This window comes from Ursus maritimus, unplaced genomic scaffold (genome assembly GCF_017311325.1).
Source record: "Ursus maritimus isolate PB19 unplaced genomic scaffold, ASM1731132v1 scaffold_9, whole genome shotgun sequence".
Classification (NCBI taxonomy): domain Eukaryota; kingdom Metazoa; phylum Chordata; class Mammalia; order Carnivora; family Ursidae; genus Ursus; species Ursus maritimus.
In genome coordinates, this window is record NW_024427107.1 from 45,094,548 (window position 1) to 45,120,438 (window position 25,891).

Below are 25,891 nucleotides of genomic sequence, written 5' to 3' on the forward strand. Positions count from 1 at the left end.
AGAAGCAGTCTATAAAAGAACTGACCTGTACTTTTAAAATAATGTCAATGTCATGAAAGACAATGAAAAGCTGATGAACTGTTCCAGATTAAAAGTGACTAAAGAGACATAACAACCCAACACAATTCGTGATCCTGAACTGCATCTCCTACTGCAGGAGAACAAAATGCTATAAAGGACATTACTGGGACATTTGATTAAATTGGTGGAGAGATTTCAGAGAGAAAATGAACAGGACCTGATGACTAAGTGTGCTGATTTGTTTTTTTCTCTCTATCCCCAGGGCCTCTGTCTTAATTCAGGTTCTCAGCATTTCTCCCCTCAGCCCTTCTACAGAATTTTCCAAGTGATACAACAAAGTCCATCATCTTTCTCTTCCAATCTGTCCTCCATATTGTCACCAGAGGGATTTTTTTTGAAGCACAGATCTGATTATGCCATATTCCTTGTCTTTGTCCATTTGGGCTGCTATCACAAAAATACTATAAACTGGATGGCGTATGAACAACAGACACTTACTTCTCAAAGTTTTGGAGGCTGGAAGTCCAAGATCAGAGTGCCAGCAGATTGAGTGCCCGCTGACCCCATAACCACATATGGCAGAAGGGGCAAGGGAGCTTTCTTGGCTTCTTTTATAAGGGCACTAATCCCATTCATGAGGACCTGGACCACATGACCTAATCACTTTCCAAAGGCGCCACCTTCTGATATCATTATGTTGGGGGTTAGAATTTTAGCATACGAAATTGCGGGGAGGGGCACAAAGATTCAATCTATAGCACTCCTAATTAGAAGCATGTGTGGCTTGTATGGCTTACCCTTAGCCTGCTGTATGAGACCCTTCTCTACGTGGAGAGGGAGCTCTTGTGCGCCATTTCTCTCCTGCACTCCCATCTCAAATGGCTCTAGTATGACCAGTCTCTCCACCTTCAGTAGTCACGACATAACACCCAGGATGACATAATGAGGCCAAGGATGAGATGGAATAAGCCAGCAAGATAGAAAGTTATTTTGAAGCTTTTATCTGGTTTGAAATATAGGCTGGACTATCATGTGAAAGGACTCCATTACGTTTTTTTAAAAAAGGAATTAATTTTTCAGAGAAATAAATAAGTGTCTACTGTTTGTGCCAACTCAAAGGACAGGGCAAATGAAGATGGGCTTGTTGGCCGACTTCCATCCTGAAATTTCCTGTGAGGCTATTAGATGCAGCCAGCTAAGGATCTCATTATCTTAGTCAGAATTATTCTATCAACAGCTCTTTTTTTTCTGTCACAGCTGGTGCTGAGAGCCATATGTCATAAAACACCCTGTACTCTCAAAGTTTAGATCCCTTGCTGAATGGAAAATAAATCACTGTTGTTGAATCAAGTGACCCATGGGGTTCCCCAAAGAATTTTCCTTCATATTTTATAGTTTTGCGGTGAAAACTCATGATTTTTCTTACCCATGTGGCTTTTTGCCCATTTCCCATCTGCTTACTCCTATAATTTTCCCAAAATGTTACTCCATCAATCTGTTCAATAAACAAAGATTGCTTACCTCACTTGCTCTCAGGAATAAGGAAGCTTCCCAGGAATTGCATTTAGTGATGAGTTGACACATTTCCTTTCCTCTGGACTTACCAAATAGGATTACCAGCAAACAAATACTTGCCTAGAATTGAAGACAGACCATCCAGCTATTACATATTAATATCTAGTCCATATATCCAATAACACAAACATACATTTTTTAAGGCATCAGCTTTAATTATTGTTAAGCATTCTCTTCAAAGTCAAGGGTGTATTAATTTAATGAACAGTGAGAGAGGATTGGGACTACAATTGTGAACTGCTGGGTGAAGATTATTCTTTCCGCACCATGTATTCTGTCAAGTCAAATACGATTGTCATTTGTGACCAAACACCATGCTCATCTCCACATGGGAGAGATGGTCTACGGAGCTCCTGATAGCTTTGTAGTTCAGAGGGATTCTACTCCGTTATTCTGTAACTAACCTATGTGGTTGGTATGCTTCTATTTCTACTTGGCTCTGTAAATACAAAAGTCACTTACCTTATATTCTTGGAGTGAGTGAAGTAATATATTATCTGTGACAGCAGCAATGTCTAAGCTATAGATCCATTTTATATAAGTTATTATCCTTAGACTCTTACATCATCCACAATTTCCAATTAGATTCCAGGAAATTGATGAAGAAAATCTGAGTTACTCTCTCACTTTCCCAGAGACTACTACCAGTTCATCAGTATTTATGTAAGTTTCCAAAGAACTGCCCAAAATCATATGTGTTAGATGCTCCCAGATACAGCAAATTAGTGATTACTCTTTTAATGGGATAGATAATATTGCCCTACCCACCTCACCTGGGGCTTGTGAGAATCTTATGCAGTAATTTACAGGAAAATGTATGAAGTGTTATTCTAACATTAAATACTGTTATTAAAAATAACTGTTTCTTAAGTTACACATATGATAGGAGAATTATAAGCCTAGAGAAACCATGTAATATTATTTTCTGATAATAAGTAGACATCTATGCTGTTCACAGACCAGGAGGAGTGGTTCCAAAGCTTGGTCATTCATTGCCAAAGTAAAATCAATTGAGCTTGGAAACCCGTCTTATGGTGAGCCTTTTTGGGACTGGACTTCAACTATCTGAACTGTTCCACTCCCGAGGCCTTATTTAAAGTTTCTAGGGAGGGGGCATCTTTTATTAAGCCCTTATGTGATCTCTTCTCAAAAATAACAGTCAATGGCTGCAACACTGGAAGGCGACGGGGGTGGGGGAGGCAGCCTGTGCTCAGTATAGCCATGCAGGTTGTTTAAGACTGGATCCGTTCTGAGTGGTCAGAGCCTGTGTTAGACATACCAGGAAGTAGAATCATTGTTACTATCATCCCTATTTTAAAATTAGGGAATCCAGAGGTTGACTAACATTCTCAAAGTCACACAGCTAGTTAGTGCTAGCGCTAGTGTTTGAACTCAGTCTGTCTCCAGGCTCTATGTCTTAACCTTGACACTATTGACAAGTAGTTGAGTGCAAGGGTCTGTGGAAAAGTCACAGTCAGGATATGTGGGGGAATCAGATGAATGGAGAGGGTACAAAGGGGATAGGGCAGAACCCCAGAGGCAACTCTGTCTGCCCTACCCCTGGAAAAGGCTGGGCAGAACATTGGTAACTGAATATGTATTTATAAGGAGCATTTGAACCAGGTGGGACCTTGAGAAATAGCCTGATGTCTTCCTTTTACAGACAAAGAAAATGCAGTACCAGAGATGTTATATGAATTGGCTAGGCACACTGCTTGTTCATTAATTTAATCATTCATTTAGTCAAGTATTGTACTAGGTGCTAGGGAAACAAGTAAAATTATGAAACCGCTAAAAAACTATAGAAGACGTATGAGCAAAATGTGTGAGAATTCAAAGATTCTCTGGGGGAGTCTGTGAAGGCTTCCCAGGGGAGCTGGCGTTTGGGCTGAGTCTCGAAAAATGAGCAGGGGCTTGCCAGAGGAGAATGAGAGGAAGATCATTCCAGCAGGTCCAGCTGGTTGGTGGCTGAATGCAGTCTAAACCCCTGTATCTGACCCAGTCCAGCGCTCACCTATCCATACTGCAGGGAAAGAAACCCCTGTCTTGGGAAGATTCTTGACAGGAACCCGGAGAATGTATCAGGAATATATATACAATTGGTGGTACTTGTGTAAATTTTAAATCATTTCTGCTTTCCAAATGCAAAGATTTCACATCTCTTACTACTGATTTAATTGTAACCTGCATCTAAATTGTAAATTGTATCTAAATTACATATAGGAGATATTTTAATATATCTATTTTTTCCATTTTAAAACCACAGAGATAATTTACTGTACAACTGTCTCAAATTACTTTTATGGGTTTTTTTTTTTTTGCTTAAAGATTTCATGTGAAAATTGTTATTTTACTATTCTTTTAAACTTCATATATGATTGGTGAGAGTGACCACTGTCTTTCAATTCCAATCTCTGTTTGGCAGAGCATTTCTTAACATTTCCTTCTAAGAACGATAATATATTTTGTTTTCTGCTAGGATCCTAACTCTCTTAAGAAAGTATGACTGGCCAGAGCCTCCAAGATTCAGTCTCCTTGGTCTTGACTAGTTGCAAAAATATATGTAAAATTCATGGACTTTGTTATTTTTTAGTTAAATGACAATTTTCTTCCAAGTTGTTGTTTTCTTTACACTAAAATAGTAACTGATTTGGTTAACTGTGTTTTGAATATATGTGTTAAGCTTAAACCCTGACAAGGGTTCCTGGCAAAGGGGGTGAATTGGAAGTCGAGTCCAGCCTGAGCCTTGCGATTCGCACATAGTGGCCAGTTGGGTCAGTAGTCGTTTTGGTTACCCAAACACAGGATTTGTCTTCTGTGAGAACGTAGAAAAACTTAGAATACCAATTCCAGTTCAACGTTCGCCTTGTAGAGGAAGGCTTATCACTCAGGGCTGGGTTCTTTTTTTTTTTTTTTTAATTTTATTTCTTTATTTGTCAGAGAGAGAGAGAGAGAGGGGGCACAAGCAGGGGGAGCGATAGGCAGAGGGTGAAGCAGGCTCCCTGCTGAGTAAGAAGGCTGATGCAGGGATTCAATCCCAGGACCCTGAGATCATGACCTGAGCTGAAGGCAGATGCTTAACCAATTGAGCCACCCAGGTGTCCCAAGGGCTGGGTTCTAGGTGCACCACTAAATTAGCTTTGAACCCATGGGTGAGCCAGGACTTGAACCCAGACAGTCTAACCCCAGGACCCCTGCTCATAACTATCAAGGTATGTGGACTCCCACCGTGCCCCTCTGTTTCCAGCCTCAATTTACAAGTCAAATCACATGAGAGCTCTGGTGCCCTGAATTTCCGTCCTTATTGTCTGCCTTCTCCCCTCCCCATGACATAAAGAACTCTTCTTCCCTGGTTGTTTCCAGCAATTGCTAAGGTAAGGGATGAGGGGACAAAAGTGCTCACATACTTGCTTGTTGGTAGCCTTGAGCCTGTTCCTCCTCTTCTGTTCCTATTCCCATCATCAATGTTTACTGTCCGGGAAGGTGCTTAAAGGTTGTCTCAGACCATGGGGTCTTCCAAAGAGCATTATAAGAAGCAACAAATACTTGCATAGCATTTACTCTGTTCTAGACACTATTCTAAGTGCTTGGCACATATAATTCATTTGAGCCTGGTGAGGTAGATACTATGTTATCCCTCCCTTTTATAGATGAGCACACTGAGGCATGGAAAGGCTAAGTAACTTGTTCAAGGTCCAGGAGCAGAGAATAATGAAGCTAGTCTGACTTTGGTGCCCTTGGTCTTAAGCACATAGCTTATTACTAATGTTCCAAGACATGCTCCCAATGCGTCCAATAGTTGAGGTGAATGAATGGCTCTGGGCTCCTTTCATTAGCGACAAGAAGGGCTTGCTCCCAGCTGGGGCTACGCTCGGTCTTCTCAACTCCAGGTACCATCTGTGCTCAGATTCTCTCAAACACTCCTAAGTTTTCTTGAGTGAATGTTTCCTAAGGAATATTCATGTTTCCAGAAGCACAGGCAATGGTTTACCTGCACTTACAGGTCAGTTTCCTACACAGAAAACATGGAAGCAAACAGAAGTAAAGTCTGTAATGATGCAGTTGTCTGTTGCGTACAAAGCATTTCATGTTCATTTATTCATTTGCTCGCCAACAAATATTGATTGAGCACTTGCTCCGCCCTCTGGTGACATGGTGGTAACCAAACAGCCCACATTCCTGCCTTCATGAAAGTCATATTCTTCAACAGAGCACTTCAGCTCCTTGGAGTCATGCCTCAGTCATGTCCACATTTGAAGAGTGTCTGTGCTCCACATATGAATGATTAAATGGCCCCATAGCCACTCTCATGGGCCTGCAACCTGTGTAGCTCCTTGGGGTCCCATGCTTAGAAGGGGTATTTGTCTCAATGCTCTGCTGGCATCCTCACGACTTTATGAACAATGGTCCTGCATTTTCATTTTGCACTGGGCTCTACAAATGATGTAGCTGGTCCTGACTGGTCCTTTAGCTCTCCTTGCTTATGAAATTGAAAACTGCTTGCATTCTTGAAATGAGATTGTTTCTCTATTCACATGTCAGGGATCCCTGGTTTAAGGTTCCATCACAACACAAACTCAAGGTCCAAGATGATGGCCACGGGGTTACTTCCTCCTTCCCCATCTCCCTCCAGAAGTCACTATGTTTTGTTGTGCATCAGTTGGTTCCTGTAACTCCAACAAAGATCAGTTGAAGACACGAACTGGCATTGGTTATTGACTAATAATAAAATAAGGCCAAACTCAAGGAATAGCATCTTGCCCCAAACCATTGGCTTGATCTCCTATGGCATGTATTATCTTCCCACTTGCAATCCATTTATTCTTTCTTCCTCTCATTTCTTAGATAGTGATGGAGGTGCAGAGTTGTCTCTTCAATATCACATGGGACTGAGGGGATATGATAGAACTGAAAAGAGAGATACCCATGACCCTGCTTTTAGCCAGATTGTGATATAGGCAACTGGACTCTACATTTTTCCATGACCTTTATACCTCCTCAGTGTCCACAGCCCATTTGCTCTATTTCCTTTCTTAAAACTTGCTCTGTGGAAAGTAGGAAAGAGATACAATCAACTAAGTTTCAACAAAATGCAAATGACTGGTAAGACTTAACGTGTACTTCCTCTCATGCTATTTCACTTTTAATTTCGTACAAACCCCATTTAATAATGTTTGAGGATGAAGAGCTGATAGGAGGATTCTATGCCAGTGAGTGGGTGCTAGAGGCTGTGTGGGGAGTGATGGGGAAAAGATGAAAGAGGAAGAGAGAAGAAATCTTTCCGCTGACTCTGAGGAGTGGTCCTGAAAGACCTTTCTGCCTCAAATAAAATGGAATTGCTCTGCCCTTTTGAATGTGTAGGCTGTATGCCAGGTGGAAAAGGTAAACTGAAAACTAGGTCGTAGACCTCAAAGCCCAAAGAAATAAATGAATGTTTCAAATGGTGACGGGGGCATAAACATCTCTGTGAATTAGCATGGAAGGAGACTGGTCCTGTCAATGCCCTAGTTAACACTCCTGGGATGGTCTGTTCTGACTCAGGCTTTTCTTGATGTGGGGGCAGGTCTATCCATAGGCCTCTCGTTTTCCTTCCCTATGAGTCCCTTTGTTGCTGGCTGGTAAATTACATCTCAATGTTGCTGTTGGTCTTCTGGCAGCTCTGCCTGCAATTTTTAATACAAGACTAGCACAAAGTTGACTATGAGGGACCAATAGTCTAAGAATATACATCACAGAGAGACAGGCACGTTCAGTTAATTCAATGGAGTCAGCTCCCAAGAATGAATGCATTGTAGTACCATGACATTTTTTGCCACGATTTTTTGTGTAAGTTTAGGTGAAGTGTGACTATAATGAGAGACTCTGAAAGAGAGGGTCAACGTCATCGGGCTGAATTTGTCCTTTGAGCTTTGGAAAGACCCTCTGGGGGGAACAGAGGAAGCAGCTGGAAGGAGAGAAGGGAGCAGCAGATGGTAGAGTACTGGAGTTGATTTGGGGGGCCAAATCATCCCCTTCAAGAGAAGTGAAGCAGGGTGCACAGGACCAGATAGCATGATTGTGAGAAGCCTCACCTCAATTCAGGCAGGGTGGTGGTGGGGGGCCTGGACTTCCCATGAAGAATGGGGTGGCATCCTGAGATTCAGGGATGGGGGGCATAGAGGTGGCATTACATCATCTATTGGACACAGTATTTAGTAATAAAAAGAGGCTGAAAGTCATATGATTTACCTTTTAGGGCTAATCGAGAGAGGCAAATGTTAAAATATGGACAAGCATCAAAAGACAGATGCAAAATGACAGTATCAAAACCTCATGGACTCTTTGGGGGTGTCCTAAGTTCTACTAGGAGCTACAGGCATATTTCTTCTCACTGGGGCAGAAAGCAGAGGTTTGGCGGCAGAACACCAGGAAGGTGGTCTGTCAATGAGCAGAGAAGACCAGCGGTTTGTGCATGGCAGGAAAAAAAGGAAAGCTTCACTGGGGTTGGCATGTTCGCTGGACAGGAATATAGGGGTGTGTGGGGGAGGGTAGGGGGCTGGGTATGGACTGTTGGGGAGGTACAGGGTCCCTATACACTTAAGAGTTAAACAGACCTCACCTTTAAGACCTGGATGTGTGGAGCCTCACTTTGAGGCAGGGGTCAGTTTGAATTGAGCACAGGTTTACAAAATTGGAAAACCTATTCCACTAATATTTTGGGGAGAAATCATCTTGTCCCCAGTCTGTTGATCTGAGAAACACCTATTATGTAATCTTTTCCTATATCTTTTTACTGCCAAATGAGAATGATAAACTCAAACATTCCTCCTAAGATAATGTATAAAAAATGCTTAGCAGAAATTTGTTGCCTAGAAACAATTTTCATATATTTAAAAGCTCTTGTGTAATTAAACTACAAATCAAAACTCTCCCTTTTGTCAAAAAGGAGAGCCCCCTAGGCATGCAAGATGGAAAGAGGTCTGTTGCCATCACTCTCCATGAAATGACTGGGACTTGGACAAGGTATTTTGAAGGAAGAACTACCAGAATTGGGTGATTAACCACATACGGCAGGTGAGGGAGAGAGAAAGCAGAAAGAAGAACCAGTTTAGGGGAGAAATAATGAATTTTATTGCAGACATGACATGGTCAAGCTTTTGTCACGTGGGAGCAACCAGCAAGCCTGAAGGAGAGATGGGGTTGAAGCTACAAATGAGGGTCCTTTGCTTAGAAAATGGTCGCTAAAGTCCTGAGGGTGGGTGGATCCATGAGGCAAGAGTAGGGAGCCAAAGAGGAGGATGGAGGTCAGGACGTTAGATATGGCAGCCATTAGGAGGTAGAAGGAAAGAGAAATGCAGACAAAGAGTGCTGGGAAGAGGTGAGAGAAAAACCACACTGTTGCTATGTCTCAGGAGTGGAGGGAAAAAAATGATCAAGAGCATCAAGTGACCAGTCGACTGATAAGGAAAAAAGTTCTTAGACTTGGCAAATTGAACTCATAGGTGAACTTTAGGGCTACAGCTTCATTATATTCCTGAGAACGGAAGCCAGATCACAAGGGGGTTGAGGCATGACTGATTTCGGAGAAAGTCCGTGAAGATTTTCTTTTGTTAAGTTTGATTTGAAATTCTAGTGCCAAAAGGCAAAGATTAAAGGTCTGAGTCATTGAGGCAAAATTGGGTTTATTAGGAAGGCACTGGGGGTCTTTGGAAGGCAGTAAGTGAGCCAGAGAAAGGCAAGAGAGGCTTGTCAATGCTTTTTTTTTTTTTTTTTTTTTTTTTTTGCAAGCCCATGCAGTTTTCACAGCCTCCTCTCGTACAGTTCCTATTTCCTCCTTCCCAGAAGCCTCGGAAGGCAGGCACCAACATTTCCATCTTACACACGAGGACGCTGAACGTCCACGAAGCTGTGGCTCGCCCGGGGATGTCACAGCTGATCTGTGGGATTCAAATCCCGTGTCCTTGTTCTCTGTATTCTGACATGTTTCAACTTACAGGTAATGAGAGTCTTTTAGGCAAAGGGCTCAGATTCTGGGCTTCAGGGTTCCTGTTTTGGCCAAAGTTGATTGGGTTATGTGGTTACTTCTTGGGGATAATTATTCCACGTTTGTTTTGGTGAGGAGGGTGGGGGATGGGTCAAAAGTCAGTTGGATTAGTGTGGCTCAGACATGTGTTGTAAAGTGCATTCACTTTCTCTTACTGCGAGGCATGGTGTGAATAGCTGCTCTGGGCAGTCTCTTGGGAGACTAAGTAGGAAGTACAGAGTCCAGTAAGTGCCAATGATGCTGGAGTCCAGAGTGCTTAAGGGTACAAAGAACAGGCAGGTCCTCATCAAGCAACAGGACAGAGTTACCATATAAATAGACACAATCACTATCATAATTGCAAAATTGCCCCGAATAAATAGTCATTTAAGGGTTGTTTTGGCAGTGTTTGGCCCATAGTTTTGGTTCTAAATGAGTAGATGTTAGTTGAATAAAATTACTGAATGAATGCATGATAGCTAATGAAAATATTCTCAAATGAAATGACTTCAGTGGAGAGTTCAAGAAGAAAAAGTGTAGAATGTGTATGTGTGTGTATGTTGGGGAGATTTTCTCCAGGGTCCTGGGCAGCTGGGACCAAGGCGCAGGGTGGTGGAGTGTAGAACACACGTAGGAAGGCGGTTTGGTGGAGATAAAGCCTGACGTTCTGGTAAGTGAGCCATGGTAAGTGAGCGATCTGAAAGATCAGTAACCAGCTAGTTGCCACATTTTCTTCTTTTTCACATCTTTGAGGGAAGCTTATGAGCACACACCTTGCTCAGGGCTAAAACTGTAACTGCTGGTGTTTGCAGTTAGAATTTTAATTCCAGCACACCTCCAAGCCAATTTGCCTGGCTCTTCCTTTTCTTCTCCTTTTTTTTTCTTTTTAAGATTTGTATTTATTTATTTAAGAGAGGGAGGGAGAGAGAGAGCACAAGAGAGCACAAGCAGGAGGGAGGGCCAGAGGGAGGGAGAGAAGCCGGCCCTCCACTGAGCAGGGAGCCTGACGGGGAGCTAGATCCCGGGACCTTGAGATCATGACCTGAGCCGAAAGCAGACTGACTGAGCCACCCAGGAGCCCTCGCCTGGCTCTTCTGATGCCGGTTTTACCCCACTTCCCAGGGCTGGTATCCTACAAAAACCCTGGCATAGAGTGAGACAGATGAGGCTCTGACCTTGTATACAGGAAACTTTCAGAGTAAGTGGAACCATCGTTTTCTGAAAAGATTATGCAGTTAATAAGGCACAAAATACTTGTTTTTGAATGTCAGTCAAACAAAACCCCCAAGAGCCTAATTTTAAAACAAAAGAGCAAAGAAATTTCAGCTCACTACAAAGCATGGACTGTTACTCCCTTACCCTTTGTGTCCTGTTTAACAGATAGATATTGCCTTTTGTTTGTGGAGACAAAAATAAATGCCATTGAAATCTTTCCTAACTTCTCATATATATTTCAATTTTCCCCCACCAGATTAGCTTAGTGGAAACAGAAACAAAGGAAAAAGGTACATTTTTTTTTTCATGACACAGGAATTCTAATGGCAATTACATATCAAAGTGGATATTGAAGATATTTATATTTCATCTTGATGTCAAGTTTCTTTGTTTATACTACTCAAGGAAGTGTTTGTGGGATGTATAATATAATAACAATTCTCTGCATTTTTTTTCTTATTGATAAAATTCTAGAGCATACAACAGGATAACAAATGCCTGTTGAACTTGGGTGGGAGGGGGTGTTAATCTATGATGACTTGTTCTATTTTATAACCTCTCATATTTTGTCAAACCAGGCTTTGAAAGTAGGCTAATTATATTGTTTAGTTCTGCCAAAACATACAACTATTTAGAGTGCAATATTAAGCTACTTTCCCATCATGGTTCTTTGCTTAGAATATCTAGTAGTACGTAAATTGGGTTTCTAGATAAATGGACTCCCATGTATTCGAGGACGCAGTAGGGCATAGTGCAGTGGTTAAGGGAATGAATAGTGTGGGGTAGAAAGAGCAGTTCTGGAGTTAGATGACTTGAGTTCAGATCCCAGCTCTGCTGTTCACTATTGCGGTTCACTATTGGGGTTCTTGGATAAATCAGTGTATTTGTGCAGATAAGAGTAGTTGCCTTAGAGGGTGATTGTGAGGATCAAATGAGTTAATACATACGAAATACTTAGAAAAAGTCTGGTCCTTAGTAAATATTCAATTATCGTAAACTATTATTGAAGGGCTTTGTTTTATTTAATTGTGACAGATCCACCATGTATGATTCTCTGAACTTTATTTTTAGTAACATTTTTAGTGAGATATAATTCATACCACATTTCACAAAACATAAAATTCACCCTTTTCCCCTCATTTCATGATATATCCGCAGGAAACTCTATCACCATTATCTATCTATTTGGGTAGCTTTAAGCCTAAGCATTGCCTTCAAGGAAGGAGGGGATAATCTCAGGAGTACTGTGAAGAAAGCTTCCCTGTTAGTTAAGGAAAGGATAATCTTGTACTAATTTTAATATGCTTTACAAGAATTTTTGCCCTTTGGGGGCACCTGGGTGGCTCAGTTGGTTAAGAAACTGCCTTTGGCTCAGCTCATGATGTCAGCATCCTGGCATCGAGCCCCACATCAGGACCCCTGCTCAAAGCGGAGTCTGCTTCTCTCTCTCCTTTTGCCCCTCCCCCTGCTCATGCTCTCTCTCTCTCAAATAAATAAAATCTTTAAAAAAAAAGAATTTTTGCCCTCTGGTTTTATGTTGTGAATATGGAATACATCAGTTCTATGGGATTTTTTTGTGGTAATACTGTATATGATTTGTACCATTGCTGGGAGGATAAAATACAAATTAAGCAATGTGAACAACTTCCTGAATGATTCAAAAATAGCTAGTTTGAACAATGTTCACCCAATTCTTTTCATGAAATTTCTTGCCTCTAAGTTAGGGGTTAGCCTACAGAGAGACTTACCTTTCCATGTCCGTGGAATGGAAATATTTGAACTTTAGACATTGCTTTATACATTTGGAGTACCTAATATCATTGATATTCAGTATTTCAAATGCCAACTGTCCTTCTGGCGACTCACGAGAAAACCTTGTTTTCAGGTCTTAATTTGTACAGTAGGCAGAATCATGCCTCCTCAAATATGTCCACTTCCTGACCCTTGGGAACCTGGAACATGGCATTTTACCTGGCAAAGGGGGAGTAGATTGTAGAGTAAAGGAATTAAGTTTGCTAATCTGTCAACCTCAACACAGAAAAATTCTTCTGGATTATCCACGTGGACCCAATGTAATCACAAGTGTCCTTAAAAGTGGAAGAGGGAGGCACGAGAGGAGAGGGTCAGAGAGAGAAATGTGACAACAGAAGTGAGTCAGTGTGATGGGATGTGAGAAAGGCAGAGCCTACCATTACTGGCTTTGTAGATGGAGGAAGGGGACCAGAGCCAAGGAACGTGGGCAGCCTCTAGAAACCGGAAAGGGCAGGGAAAGGGATTCTCCCTCTAGAACTTCTACAAGGGAACCCAGCCCAGCCAACACCTTGATTTTAGCCCAGGGAGACCCATTTTGGATGGCTGAGCTTCAGGGCTGTAAGGTAATACATTTGCATTGTTGAAGCCAGCAAGTCTGTGTGAGCCTTTAATATGTTCATCTATTATAACTCTCCAGAGATAGCATTCAGTATTTCCCAGTTTTTTAGCAGCAAATAGAAAACTAATATAATTTGCAAATGTTCCATACATTCGCACTGGTGCTGAATACTACAGTTTTTCCTGCTGGGTACCATTCTACCATTCTAGCCTTTTGAATATGAAGAAGAGTATGGGTTTTTTTTTAATATTTGGCAGGGTTTATGAATCTACCTTCTGCCCCAGGGCCACTGCTGGCCATCCCTTTGATATTTGTCTCTTCACCTGTCCAAATCTTGTCAATTAATAGCCCCTTTCCAGTGTCTGATGCTGTTTTTCACATTGGCAAATCTGTATAAACTGCACAAGGACACCGAATGTTAAATTCTTCTAAATTTATTTGCCAAGTGTCACTTATTCTCCAAGGATGTTTTTAGTCTCTTTTGTTAACATGCAGGGCATTTTGTCATGTATTGGTGAAAGAGAAACTTCCTTTGTCCTCTTTCTGGGCAAAGCTCCTTCCCCTACTGCCACGATGCGGTACCAGGGGACGCCTGGTCTCCTCACGGTTACTGGCCCTGGCACCACTGCATGGCACAGGGGTGGGCAGGGATCCAGGGCTCCCCCGTACTTTCGAACCTGGGGACCAAGAGCAAGGGTTTCAGTCTCGGTGGTGAAGTAGTGAAATACAAGGTGCAGGAGCAGCAAGGCGGCCATCTGAGAGGCCAAGACTGAAGAGAGAAGCAGGGGAAGTGAGTGAGCAAGAGAGCACAAGCAGAGGAGAGCCTCACAGAGTTCGAGTTCTTGGTACCACTTATACGTAAGGCACAGCTGACTCGCAGACCTTCCCCAAGTTTATTTATGTGAGCAAATGAGGTTTTTGGCGTCTTGTTTTGTTTTGCTGAACTTCGTTTGAGTTGGGTGGGTTTCAGTCAGTTAGGTTTCTGTCTGTAAGACTTTTCTACTTGGTGGAAAAGTGATTAGGGTCCAGGGAACTCAAATTTGACTGATCTTCCTTCTAACTATGAGCCTATGTGCTAAAAAGGCCATCAAATAATTGATAAGTCTTGTTACACATTCCTCAGAATGTTTACAAAATTCTTCCACAAGTCAATGTTATCCTGGTGTCTCATGTTTCCGGATTCTCAAAGAATGTTTCACAAAACCATATTTACTGAAAATGATCTACAAAGGAAATACAGCAATGAGGATACGAAACTGGGAAATGCTGAATGTTATCTCTTGAAGACTCATAATAATATAGAAGAACATATGAAAGGCTCTAAGAAGTTTGGCGTTAGGTAAAACTTCAGTCAGATAGTTTACAAAAATAATTAATGGAATTTAGATGTATGAAAAAAAGCTCAACTTCACTTATAATAAGTAAGCACAAATTTAAACACACTATTTTAACCAATTAGATCGGCAAATATAAAAAATTACGTGACTACACTGCTTTAGATAGGATATGAAGAAACAGGAATTTGCATGTGTGGGTGATGGCGGCATAAACTGCGTTATCAGCTTTGGAGGACAACTGACAATATTTATGATAAAAATGCACACACAGGGGCACCTGGCTGGCTCAGTCAGTGCAGCAAGCAACTCTTGATCTCGGGGTTGGGATTTCAAGCCCCACATTGGGTGTAGACATTACTTAAAGAAGTAGAATAAAATATTTTAAAAAATACACACCTTGACCCTTCCATTCTATTTATAGAATGTTATTTTATAGATAGGCTTCCACATTTGTGCAAGACTATTCCTTTAAGCTTTCTTTCTTCTCCCAGTAGAAGACTTGAAATAACCTGAATGCCCCCAACATTGCACAGGTTACCTAAATTATGACTCATCCATACAGTAGAAGAGTATGTGGCCATTAAAAAAGTGAGAGAGATCTAAACCCATTTCTCAATGGCGGCGCCGTTGCTGTTTGGGGCTAGATAACCCATCATTGTGGGAGGCTGTCCTGTGCGCGCACGATGTTCAGCGGCATCCCGGAACTCTAGTTGCCAGGAGCACCCAGAGCAAAATGTCTCCAGATATCACCCCTGGTTGACCACTACTGATCTAAATGAACTAATATTTCCCCTAAGTTGTATTTAAGTGAACAAAGGATGATGCAGAAGGGGGTGTAATTTGCTATCATTCGTGTAAGTTATTTACCTATAGCTACCTATAGCTTGATTAAATAAGAGACATAGGGGTGCCTGGGTGGTGCAGTTGGTTAAGTGTTCGACCCTTGGTTTCAGCTCAGGTTGTGACCACAGAATCCTGGGATCGAGCCCTGAGTCGGGCTCCCTGCTCAGGGGGGAGTCTGCTTCTCCCTCTCCCTCTATCCCTCTGTCTTGCTCGCTCTCTCTAAAATAAACAAGTAAATCTTTAAATAAAAGAGGCTTATAAATATATACAATGGCTCTAGAAAGATACATAAGAAACTAGTACCAATTCTTGATTCTGTGAAGAATTGGGGAACAGAAGGTGAAGTGAGAAGAAATCTTACTTTGCATTCTGTGCTCTTTTCCACTGTCCAAATTTTTATCCATGTATATGCCTTACTTTTTTAAAGAAGCCTAGAAATTGGTTTAACGTTAACCTAACAGTTCCTAAAATATATAATTTCACAATTTCTTTTCCTCTGAATAACAGTCAGAATGTACTTTGGTAAACATTTCCTTGCTTCACTTTCATTGTATCATTTTTGAGAATCTAATCGTTTTCCTGTTTGAGTTCAGGACATTTAGTTTTAGAAGACTTTGATCTGAGAAGTACAGGGTAGCCCATTTTATGAACTTGACTTAAGCAGAATGACTGTGATTGAGTTCAGTTATGCCAACAGGCTAGAAGTTTATTAGTCTTGCCTGCCATCCAAAAAACTCTGCTGATGCAAATAAAGTTGTTCTTTCCATACAGCATTCACTTTTAGTTGGCCTAACATTTTTTTCCTTCCTCCATCTCCTATAAACCTGGCTTCCAGTGGTTTTGCATTGATATTCCCTCATTTGCTTGCATCCTTGCTAAACTCTTCACTGTTGGAGATTAATGATGGCACTTTCTTATTAGAATAATCATTTGCTGAGAGTATAGTAAGTGTCTAGTGCTGCAAAAGACAGTTTGTGAGCCCTATTTTTGTGACACCACCTTGCAAAGGTGATATTCTTGTTCATGTTTTACTGATGAGGAAGCTAAGATTCTCAAAGTGACTTGCCCAAGGTTACTCAACTTTGAAGGGATTTTTCTCGGATTCAAACCCACATCTGTTAACCCTTCAAAAAGCCTGTGCTCTTTCTACTCAAGTCTGATTCCTTAGTCTATTCTGCTGTCTCAGGTCTTCTCTTTCCTCAACAATTCTTTTTCTGCTACTTTAAATGCATCTCAAGCAAGATTTTTCCAATTCCTCAAGGATTGTGCTAAAAACAGTCAGAGGTTGATAAAAATGCTACTAATGTATGCCATAACAAAGCTGTGTTGTCAAGATTCAAGTCTTCTCCCTTATCCTCTGTTACATTTTGAAACAAATTTGCAAGAAAACCCTGAATAGTTTGAGCCTGTTATTATTTTAATCTCCGTTGATGAGATACAACAGCCCAAACTGATTAAATTAGAATGCAGTTTGGACTTGACAAACTTGCCCATCTAAAGGGATAAAATGTACAATGTTTCACATACGAGTTTTCAATCTTCCAGCTGTCCAAGATACATTTGGGTGCTGCAGTTATTTGCAAACTGATTTGTCTTTGTTCCCCAGAATAGGGAGTATTTATTCATCTTGCATTAACTAATATCGACCACATATTCATTGTTCACGCAAATCTGTGTAACTCTTCAAAGGGCTGAGATACAGACGCCTTTTGTTTAGCAACAAAGGAAATCAACTGAGCCTAATGTTAATAGTTTCCTCATCCAGTTACTTTTAACAAGATACACAGTCCATTAAGCTCTTGTTTAAGGCCTTGGGCATAAAATGAGAATTTTTCAGCAATTAGTTTGGCAGAATTTCTTGCTTTTGAGATCCCTGAAGCAACCATTTAAAAATCAGCAATGGCTAATTGGATAGCTTCTATTGTGTTTCTTCTCACTTGACTTTATCAGGCCCTTCCTTTAGCTGTTGTCAGCTATTTCAGTCCTCTTTTTAGGTTGCACAAATTAATGTTTTCCAAAGTACCTTCAGGAGGAAGCTAATCCCAAGAGGTGTTCTATAATAAAAGTTTCATAGTCAACTGAGTTTGGGAAATGCTGCATTCTACATCTCCTTTCTGGATAGTTGCACTGTGCATGTGCAAAAGAAAGGCTCTACAAGGTCCCACAGTAGAGAAATGTGAATAATCCAGCTTTTCTGAAATTTGTTTAACCAAAGGCCACCCTCTCTTTTTTTCTCTCCCTCTCCTTTTTTGTTTAAATGTGTGCCCTTTCTTTCTTCCTTCCTTCCTTCCTTCCTTCCTTCCTTCCTTCCTTCCTTCCTTCCTTCCTTCCTTCCTTTCTTTCTTTCTTTCTTCTTTCTTTTTCCTTCTTTCTTTCTTTTTAAGATTTTATTTATGTATTTGTCAGAAGAGAGAGAGAGTACAAGCAGAGGGAGCGGCAGGTAGAGGGAGAAGCAGGCTCCCCACTGAGCAAGGAGCCCAATGTGGGGCTCAATCCTGGGACCCTGGGATCATGACCTGAGCCAAAACCAGACACTGAACTGACTGAGCCACCCACACATTCCTCTCCCCCTCTTTTTAAATAACACCTATTGAATCTCACAGAGAATTTCCCTTTGGAAAACACTGACTTAGGCCATTGCAGGATCAAGGGGATAGTTTACTCCCTAAGCACTTCTTGTAGTGAGACCACTGAGAATTTTGGGAGATACAAAAGTATTGTGTATTTTTCACAGTTAATAAGTCAATATTGGCATATTACTATTAATCCAAGTCCATACTCTTCAAGTTTCTATATTTTTTACCTAATATCCTTTTTCTGTTTCAGGATCCCATCCAGGTACCACATTACATTTTTTAAAAATTTAAATTCAATTAGCCAACATATAGTACATCATTAACTTCAGATGTAGAGTTCAGTAATTCATCAGTTCCATGGAACACCCAGTGCTCCTCACATCACGTGCCCTCCTTAATGCCCATCACCCAATTACCCCATCCCGCCACCCCCTTCCCCTCCAGCAGCCCTAGGTTTGTTTCCTAGACTTAAGAGTCTCTCCTGGTTTGTCTCCCTCTCTGATGACTTCCCATTCAGTATTCCCCTCCTTCCGCTATGATCCTCTGTGCTGTTACGTTTAGTCATTGCATCTTCTTAGGCTCCTCTTGACTGTGACAGTTTCTCAAACCAGTCTTACTTTTCATGACCTTGACTGTTTTGAGGTACACTGGCTGGAATTACTTAATTTTTCCCTTATCCCTCTTGCTATTTAATTTATGGCAATGAATTAGGGGGGTTCCTTTTACAGTTTGGCACAAACTTGTGCACTAACTCCCCCAAACTGGGAATGTGGACCGCTGGAGTTGGGCAAGCCAGGAGCACAGGCCAATGCTTAAAAGCACCAGAGTCCAGACAGCATGGCCAGGGTTTTCCTATTCTTTTTGCTCATACCGCTTTGCTTTTTGCTTTTCTGCTTTCTCTTTTTTATCTTCTTTTGTTACTACTAAATGCCTTGGAGGTGAGGAAATGAGATTTTTCAGCTTTTCACATCCCTCTGTGAGTCCTGTTCAGATTAAATCTCTCCCTCTGTATCAAGTGCACACTCAGAAAAAACAAAGCCCTGTGGGACTTGACTTTGGCAAACACTTGTGCTCTTGATCTCTGGTCTTTGTGTTAAAGTGGAGAAATGCTTTGCTAGGCTTATTCTGGTATTTTAACAATCCCTATTCCTGAGCTCAGAAATCTCGCTCTGAGCTCCCCAGGCACCAAGGATAAAACCAGGTCTTCTCTGGTATTTACTGTCACCAGGGCTTTTCCTTCTATCAATAAAATAAGACTTATGTGAATCAAGTGAATGTGCTAGCTTTTTAATTTTTAAAAATAATGCCCATGTCTTTTTTCTCCCCAGCACTTTCCGTGTTAATTATTACAGTCTTCCAATGTTAAGATTTCAGTGCTAAAAGTGCTGTTTCTTTTCCAGAGATCCGGTGACTTCTTCTAGATAGTTCTGGCTCCTCAGCTTGTTTGCTACCGCCAAATTCTGCCAAGAGTTTTGAGCTCATCTCTGTCAACTGGTCAGTTTCTAAGCTGAGTAAATACTAAATTGTGTCAACAACAGTTGCTTGGTTAACAGTCATCTTCTCTAACTAGTGTCATCAGCTCTCATTGCCATCTTGTCAGAACTGTTATGCTTTCTTGAAGCAGACATGGTATGATTGTGTCATTTGTGGAGAAAACAGGGAAACATATACATTTCCATTGAATCTTTTCCTGACTTTTAATGGATTTGTTTGTTTGGGACAAATCTATTTACGACTTTGAGTATCCTTCTCACTGCCTCCTTTCTTCTTTTCTCTTGCTCTTTTTTTTCTCCTCCTCATCTACTTCCACCTTCTCCTTCCTCCCTCCTCTGTGCTAAGGTGTAATTGAGTCAAATAAAATAAAAGTGTGAAGCATGGTGTGCACTTGTCAAGTTCTCAGGGAATATTTGCCATTTCTGAATCCAATAGAACTTCTGGCCTGAGACTATCTGGGGATGGGCAACGGAAGTGGCAGGGGAAGAGGTTTGCTTGGGTATTTCTGAGTGAGGAATCTTCCGCCGTTATTTGCTTATACCAGGGACTGGCGAACTTTTCCTGTAAAGGGCCAGATGGGAAATATTTTAGGCTGTGGAGACCATACAGCCTTTGTTGTGACTCCTCAGCTCTGTCTTGTCGCAGGAAAGCAGCTGTAGATAATATGTAAATGAGTGAGCAGGATCGTCTTCCTTTTTTTTTTTTTTTTTTGGCTGTCCTCCAATAAAACTATTTATGGTCAACAAAGTTTGAATTTTATATGATTTTCATTTGTCATGAAATAGTAACCTTTAAAAAAAATTTTTTTTCAACCATTTAACAATGTAAAAACCAGACTTATTTTGTGGGCCATATAGAAACAGGGAGAGACAAATTTAGCCTACAGGTTCCAGTTTGTTGATCCTTGGCCATGCCAAGAGTTCAAGATGACCCTAATCCCTGCCAACCAACCAACAACCAATAACAAACAGCAACAATCCATTCGGCAGGGTGAAAGGAGAGAAGGCAAGGTGTGATGGGGAGGATTGTGTCATCTGGATGGTGAAGGGAACAGTGCTCCTGGTAGAGGGACAGAGCTTTGTCTGCTGCCCTGTGTCTGTTAAAGCTAGAGGGTGGGGTTGGGCAGGGCTGCCCCTCTTGGGCATCTTCACATGAGAAACAGTCGCCCTTTATAAAGTACTCCCTGTGTACTTGAAATTTCTGGCTTAGTCTTCTCTCTCCCGTGCAGTAGGGGTGATTGTCCCCCTATAAGAGATACAGAGCTGATGAACACCTTGTCAGAATCCCATAGCTGGAACGTGACAAAACCAGGATTTGAACTGCAGCCTAGCCAACCCATGGCTTCCTTCCTCCCCCCACTCTATGCTGGTGGGAAAGATGCACAACACGGGGGCAGTTATTTTCCCATAACCTCACCCTGCTGGAGCGGCCCCAAAGCAAGCCTTACCATGCCAACTAAGAGACGGCACTTAAAAACTGGCCAGTACCTGTAAGGATCAACAAGCCCTCCGAGCTGCAGATTTCTTCTACCTGCCACTTTAAGGAAAGAGGCAAAGAGGAAAACAGGAAAGAACACTTGATACAGACTCCTGGCTCAGTTGTTTACTACCTGTGTGATGTACTTAGCCCCCTAGCCCGAGTTTCCTTATCTGAAAGATGGGGAATAAGAGAGTCACTGCCTATCAGGCTTCCAAGAATGTAATGAGATGATGCATAGAAACTACTGACATAGTGCTTATCACAAAGTAGGTACTCAGTTGGTGCTGATATCATTGTTCGCTCATTCAGTCTGTAAACCTCAACTGAATGGCCAGCATGTACCAGGCACCATGTGAGTAAGCATGGGGATGGACCGATGAGTCAGACAGTTCCTGCCTCCAAGGAGCTGATGGTCTAGCGGAGTAACGGCCATATAAGCAAAGGAGCTTGCCAACGAGAAGAACATGGGGCCAGAGTGAGACTACAAAGGAAGGAGTGGATATTTCTAGGTGAGTGGGAGGAGGGGCACTGAACAGACTCCAGAGAGGAGGCAGCAGAGTCTATATCCAGGCGACTCAAGCCAATCCTGTGCGATTCCTGAGGCTAATCACTCACCGATATAAATCTTGTCTCATGGAAAAGATTTTAAAAAACACACTTTTCCTAAAAGCATTAAAAAAGAATCTATGCAAATTATGGAAAGCAAAACAGGAAACCAAATTACAGGCAAGGGAAAACACTCCTTCCTTCTCAAGTCTCTTGTGTTTGCTGCAGGCAGCATTGGAAGTTTCCTGCCAGGATGTTGACCAGAGAGAGGAACAGCCTGACCAAGAGTCATTTGTTCCTCATGAGTTTCTTTAAAAAGAAGCTGATTTCATTTTTCACATTCTCTGTGGCCTTGGGAAACACCTCCTACAAAAATAGAAATATCCAAAAGAGATTTGGGGAGAAATGATTCCTTCTGGGTCTTAAGTGTCCATATGTGACAGTGGCAGGCTGCCTTTGAGTCTGCACAGAATTTTTATATAAAGCACATTTATAGCATGAGGGGGCTGGGGCAGGCTGCCTGAATTTGTGTTCTGGCTCCCCTATTTAATAATTATGTGACCTTGTGGCAATTGGGAGAAATAAATGGGATGATGCATGGAAAGTGATGACCATGGCATCTGGCCCAAGAGATGTTAACACTTTATTATTCATTTTGTCTCCCTTAGAATTAATCTGCTGCAGCCCGTGAGGCTGAGCACAGTCTGTTCCACCTTCCCCACGTGGCTTTGCACTCCCTGTCACCCTGCCCTTTTTTTGTTATTGTTGTTCAACATGCTACCTTCTTCCCTCCTCAGTCTTTCTCTTGCTGTTCCTTTATCATGTCAGCTCTCACTTTCCCACATCATTGATCTAACTTCTACTCAGCACAAGTGTGGCCTGATCAAGGAAGCCTTCCCTGAGCTTCCGGTCTAGGTTAGGTACCTGGTGAACATGCCCATAAGTCTGGGTGCTTTTCCACTGTGACACCATCACACCTATAGTTACTTGTTCACAACCAATTTCAAAGTAGAACGTAAGCTACAAGAGAGCAGGGACCATATTTGTCTCCCTCACTGCCTCCCCACATCTAGCTTGGTACCTGGGGTGTAAAGACACATGTCAGGTATCTGCTGACTGAGAGGTAGGCAGGTAGTATCATTGTCCCTCTCACAGATGAAGAAACCAAGGACCCAGAGAGTATAAGAGATGGATTCATGATCACACAGCCAGCGGTCGCCGGAGCCAGCACTTGAATCTTGGACTTCTGGCATGGAACAAAGTGGTACTCCCAGGAAGAAGCCCCAAAGTCTTGAAGTCTTTGTTTAGAGTGCCTGGACTCTCATTCATTTCATCTACAAATGTACAGAAATGTCAAAGACCAGCTACCAAGCCACAGAAATATTGGGGAGCTGGGCCTTTCTTCAGGTAAAAACCCCCCACTTCTCAGTCCCAGGCAGGGTCCGTTCTCAGCTCTTCCATTCTTACTGATGACACAAGTCCCCAGGATTTCTCCTGCTTATCTCTTCTTTCCAGGCTCCCAGTGACTCTTCACCTTGAGCCCTCTCTTGGCCTAGACAGATTTTGAGGTAGCACAGAAGCTCTGAATCCCATCCCTGTTTCAGCCCCTACTGTTCCTGAGACAAGTACACAATCTACCTTGGGTTTTTAAGGACTTTTTTTTACTGCTCAGTGGAAACAGAGTCACACACACACACACACACACACACGGGAGGTAACAAAACTTCAAATCTCCAGGAGTAATTTTTCCTGACTTTCACCCATTCCTGTCAGTTTTCATTTGAGGGGGCTGTACTGGATGCTCCCATCCGCACCCACATGCTTATGTAGTTGATCAGGGGAGGCCAGGAAGAAGGGATCAGTCATGGTGCCACTCAAGGTTAAGTTCATAGAAGAAGGTTTTGTGATGTAACTCAAAATCAGAAAGAAGAGACACATTTTTATAGCATAATAAAGTCCAAAATTTAAGTTAACAGGAAGACATATGACCTAGTGGGTGCTGATAACAGAAGATTAACCAGAAAGATGACCCCTTTAGTGAGAGCCTCCAGGGGAGGGGGGACCTCATGTGGAGATGGCCTGGCTAGAGAAATAGTAACACAGACTCCTGGGTGGAATTTCCCCTCTCCAGAGAAGCATTACAGACACTTCCTCCAGGTCAAAGATAAGGAGCAAAGCCCATCAGGGAAGGGGAGAGGGGAGGAGTTAAAGCAAAGGAAACACAACCTTTCATAGATTTGTATTTTCATAGTTTCCTTGCCATCCTCCCTTCCCAGATTTCCTTGGGATGGCTGGTATACTTTACTCTACCACTCTTCATTCCTGATGGTGGAACTTCTTTACTTATCAGATTTTCACGCAAGAAACCTAGACCATCCTGTTAGGGTACAATAATAGGAGTCAACCAGTAAGTGGTTCAATTACCCCAGATCCAAGTTTCATTTTGTTTCAAAGCAACGAGTGTCCCTCTCTCCCAAATCTCTCCTGCAGTCTACAGGAAAAGTCAAATTAGGCCATTTCTGACACAAGATTGTCAGAGTAAGGAAAGGGGGGATGACAGAAATATTTTCTCTTCCCTGATGGACATTCATCTGAATGTCCTTTGCCTGCTTGACTTCTAGGGACATGAGGTATAGCTCCCATCCCTGAAAAATGTGGCAATTCCCAGAAAACATTCTATTCATGTGGGCTGATGGTTGGAGGAGTGTAAAATACATGAAAAGGAAAGGGGGAAACTATAAGCCCCTCCTCTGCAGAGCAGGAACCATGCTTTAATCTTTATATCCCCACAGCCTAGCATAAAGCTTGGCATGAGATAGGTTTTCAATAAACATTTGTTAAACTAAACAGACCTTTGGAAATGAGGAGAGTTGACAGCACTGTGATTTGATGCAGGTTGAATGACTTCGGGTAATGGTCTTTAGGACCTGTCTAAACAGAAGAGGAAACATAGATTAGAGCCGCTGACTAGAAGCCTGTGTTCAAAAAAGGGGCAAGTGAGTTTTGGGAAATTTATGGAGCAGGATACCAGGGAAGGATCACTACTTAAAATACCCAAGATCATACAGAGTGAAGTTTGGCTTGAATGTGCGGACTTAACCCACACGCCCAGATAGTATGACCATAATGTCTTCCGCGACAGAATCCATGAGCCAAAGGACTCTTGGTTGATCTGGAAGAATGGGATTAAGAAGTAAATCTAGTATTGGCTATAAAATTTAAACTGTACAAAGTAGTTTAAGTAATGAGATTATGTACTTCTGGGGATGCCTACCCACTGAGTATGTGTTAATCATAGAGGACACCATCCAAGAGAGATCCCAGGGAGAGTAGATGCAGAAAGCTGTTAGAAAACAGTGTGGCCTTTAGGAAAGAAATCCTTCTACTTGTGAGTACCCATAGGGACTCTATTGGCGATAGACCTTTCTGTTGATGGTGCTGTCCTGGGCATAATTCCCAACCCCGTGTTCCCTGGGGATATCCTGTAAGCCTCAAATCAGAAAATGAACAGATCTTAATCTACTTTAATTCCAATTTGGAAAGCAGTAGGATGTACTCATACAAAACCAAACAAGAACAGATCTTGATTGGCTGTGAAAACATTATTTATCTTGGAGTGTTGACCACATAGCATCATACTTGTTGGACGACTGCAGTTTTTTATTTAAACATATCTACGTAGTTATCTCAAAACCTTGTCTAAGTTATGATCATGGCCTTTAAAAAATTTTGGCACTTTGAGCCCTTTGGTACTGCACCACCTTTTCATTATATGGAGACTAAAGAGAGGCTATATTAGGGGCGCCTGGGTGGCACAGCGGTTAAGCGTCTGCCTTCGGCTCAGGGCGTGATCCCGGCGTTCTGGGATCGAGCCCCACATCAGGCTCCTCTGCTATGAGCCTGCTTCTTCCTCTCCCACTTCCCCTGCTTGTGTTCCCTCTCTCGCTGGCTGTCTCTATCTCTGTCGAATAAATAAATAAAAAATCTTTAAAAAAATAAATAAATAAAACAATCTAATTTGTTAAAAAAAAAAAAAGAGAGAGGCTATATTATTTCCTCTCTGGTTAGCGGACGTCTGGGACCTCTGGGAAGAGCTGGGAATGATCCCTGAAGAATAATGCTTGGGCAACTGAGAAGAAAGCTGGGAATGTCAGAGAGAGTGGCAGGCCCTGAAAATGGAAAAGAGAAAATGAGGTTGGGGAAAAGAAAATGTGATCAACGTCAAGGAAGAAGTAACTTGACTTCATTTATTCATTAATTCAACAAATATCTTAAATTATTCGGTGAGTGTGACACTGAGCTCAGAGCCATTAGGCGGGGTGGGGGAGGTGACAAAAAAGGAAATAGAAAATGCATTCAAAACATGGTTCTTGATACCAGAGGGCTACAATTTATTAGGTGATAACAACAAATTACGCAAGACTGTATCTAA

The 25,891-nt window shown here is 41.9% G+C and overlaps 1 protein-coding gene across 16 annotated transcripts in view; it reads right to left on the minus strand.

Moving 5' to 3' along the window:
• LOC103661504 (60S ribosomal protein L18a-like) overlaps positions 1-25,891 on the minus strand; it is a 144,138-nt gene that overhangs the window by 20,615 nt on the left and 97,632 nt on the right. For 12 of the 16 annotated variants that reach the window (XR_568123.2, XR_568115.2, XR_005833634.1 and 9 more), the window contains 2 exons: positions 24,312-24,390; positions 1,543-1,656 (listed from right to left, as the gene is read on the minus strand). The gene's annotated coding sequence lies outside the window, so the exon portion shown is untranslated. The other 4 variants (XR_568117.2, XR_568120.2, XR_568116.2 and 1 more) reach the window with 4 other exon arrangements.